We start from the raw sequence: 3,412 nt of genomic DNA on the forward strand, positions 1-3,412 counted from the left end.
TTAAATTAGTTAAAATCTTAAGGAACCCCCTAAACACTCACTTATGAGTTCAAACCAATCGTCCCAATTACAACTATTTTATGAATCTAAACTAGTTAGATTTCTTACACTATTTTTATTTGAATCGTACGCGCAAATGTCATTCGGCTTTACATTTGATTTGAGGCGTTCAGGTCAGCACCTAACACATTTACATAATGGAAAATCAATATCCAATATTGATTAAAATACTTCATTTAATCAATATACAACCTTTACCCAATAAACGTGTCGAAACAATAAACTAGCTTACATTTAATCGCACTTATGCTTCTCGATTTATGAGATCCGAATGGCTGATTGATCAAGAATGTTATTCCTAATTGAAATGTAATTAAATGATGATTAGAAGGGTTCAAGAACTCAAATTAATGTTGGAAATAGATGGGCAAGAATCTAAAAACAAAATAGCCCCTTTTTTTTCACCTAGGAGCACGCACCACCACCCATGGTGGCCAAAATTGGGGATGATTCAAGAATGATTTTGAGATACTTTTAAAATATGGAAAAATACCTTTAAAATATTTGAAATTTAGGTTTTTAATTGACAAGATTAATCAAGAAATTGAAAGCAAACAAGAACTTACACAAGCTAGGTGAAAGGGCGACTATGGCTCTTTTTGGAAATGATAGGCATCAATCTTGGTGACTCAAGATTTCAAATTTGAGGCTGATTGAAATAGAGAAAAATGGCAGCGATATGAAGGAGAAGATGATGCAAAATATTGTGGCAAAAAGAAAAGGAAAAGATGATAAAACTGGGTATTATGGGCGACGACAACAATGGAGAAAGGAAAAAAATTGAAGAGAAAAGAGGAGAGGGGAAGGGAGGAATGGCTTGGGTGAGTAAACATAGAATAAAGACTGCTTATTTTTTGTAAAATTTAACATTTATGCTTAGGGTTACAAGGGTATAGACGACACAGACATTAAAAACAAGAGATTTGTAAAAAATAATTATTTTACAAGGGAAAGCTTCAAACTTAATACCTTCATCTATTTTCCATGCCTGTACACTTATCAATTAACCATTGGGCTATTACCTTATTTTTGAATTAATTTTTCAATATTTATTTTAAAAATAAGGCGTGCCACATACTAGGGTTTGAGGCAAAATTTGCAAAATAATAAAAATTGTGCAATAGAAGGGATTTGAACTTATGTTTCAAGGAAAATTTCACTAAAACTTAAGCAATAAACAAATACCTCATTTATTTCCTAAAAACACATAGATAATCTCAAAATTTAGGGCATGACCTCTCTCTCTCTCGATTCACAAACTCGATTTTACTAACCCCAAATTTTTGGGATGTTACAAAAAAAACATAAATTCATTTTTTCAAGACATTTTCATTCTCATTTTGAAGAAAACCATAATCATTTCCAAATGATTTCCTATAACAACCCAGTTTTCAATGGTGATGGAACAATGGTTTTGGGACCACAAATTTCCATCGTATCAACTCGTAATTATTATTTTTAGAATATTTATAGAGTCATTAAAGTCGTATTAAAATTTTGTTTACAAATATTAACGTTTGATAGTTAATTAAAGAAAAAGAACTAAAATGAAAAAAGTGTAAAAGTTAGTGATTAATTTAATTAAATAACTAAATAGCTTAATAACTACATGAGGAGGGACCAATATAGTAATTAGCCTCTAATAGTTAGTGTTGGATGGTTAAACCAAGATAAAATGACAAAATAAGGTGATTTTTATTGGCAAAATGGTAATTAGGTTAAAATTAATAATAAAACAAATATGAAATTTTCATCATCTTCTTTAATTTTGTTGGTAATAACCTAATGCCATGGATGTTTAGCTTGGGAGAATCAGTCAAGCACAAATTCTTTTCATGTGAGTGATTCTTAAGCCTGTTTCTTATAATTTTTATGTTTTTGAGATCGTTGCAACTAGGTCCAGCTAGCTCGTACCTTTATTTTTATTCTGTTAAAAATTTTGGAAGTTTTCATTGATGAATATTGAATTTTATTCATGAATACCATGTATTTGGAGCTTTGATTATGTTATTTGATGAATTTGTAAAGTGATTTTTGTTAGATTTGATTTTAGGATTAAATTATGAAACTGTCAAAATTTTAAGGTTTAATAGTGAATTCGGTGATTATTAGGGACTATTTAAGGGCCTAGTATATTTGGATAAAATATTTAATTGAGAAAAATTGGTTAATTTGGTGAATTTCGAGTTAATGGGACTAAATTTGCAAAAATGGTAAAAGTTTTGGGTAATTGTGTAAATTTGAAAAATAAAAGGGTATTAGTTTTGAAATGGTTTGGAAATGAAGTTTATGCTGATAAATGAAGAAATTTACATTTTAGATCAAAATCCTGTCGGCACTCGTAGAAAAGGAAATATAGCGAAATAGTTACTGAACTTCTGCAACGACTACAATTTAGTCAGGTAAGTTCGTACGGTTAAAAATGAACATTTTTATTAATTGGTGATTGGTATTATATATATTCTATTATTGGAAATGAATTATTTTTTGAATTATAATATTGAATTTGATATTCGATTTGAATTGAATGCGGGATTTGAGTACATCGTGTTTCGGTGTATGATGGGGGTTTAGAGTGGAGATGGCATTGGAGGGAGATATCGACATATTACCCAAGTAAACCGAGGTTAAAAATTTGTTGGGAACTCTCACGTTTTACTTTCTGTTTAGCTTGATTCGGGTGGATAAACTCTTGCGAGCTTTTGTTTAGCTCTTTTGAGCTTCTGTTGGTGTGTTCGGGGGGACCAACTCTATGAGCTTCTGTTGACGATGTACTATTACCTGTAAGTCATCTTTCGAATGGAAAATCCTGGTAAGGTAATTTTTTTATTGAATTTGAAATATAAGTTATTTATTTCATATTAATCTGAATACGAATGTATTTATCAATTAAAGTTGTGAATGACAGGGAGTTCTCTTGGATGATTATTATTATTTGAATTATTATTTTAGTTAGTTCGGTAAGATTTATCGTTTAACTCGTCGAAATTACAAAGCTTTATTAAACTTACTTGTGTTGTTTAATGTCATTGTAGATTCTCGAAAGGTTGGACGATCCTATCGGCACTCAAGTCACACTATCCAGCTTATCTTGGTAGTTTTTGAAACATTTAATTCAGATTATATAGCATGTATAGGCTCTTGTGCAGTTTTGGTTAATGTTAGGCTTATGTAAATGTTATGAATGATATTTTGTGCAAATAACCAACTTACATATTATATGAGAATGAGGTATAGCTGTTATGGTAGTATGTATGGTATATATATAATTGAATTATTGTGATTTTGGTACCTTTGTTAGGTATTTTGATTAAGTATTGCATGAGTGAATTGATGAATTGAATCAATGTTT

Source organism: Gossypium hirsutum, chromosome D03 (assembly GCF_007990345.1).
Source record: "Gossypium hirsutum isolate 1008001.06 chromosome D03, Gossypium_hirsutum_v2.1, whole genome shotgun sequence".
Taxonomy (NCBI): Eukaryota; Viridiplantae; Streptophyta; class Magnoliopsida; order Malvales; family Malvaceae; genus Gossypium; species Gossypium hirsutum.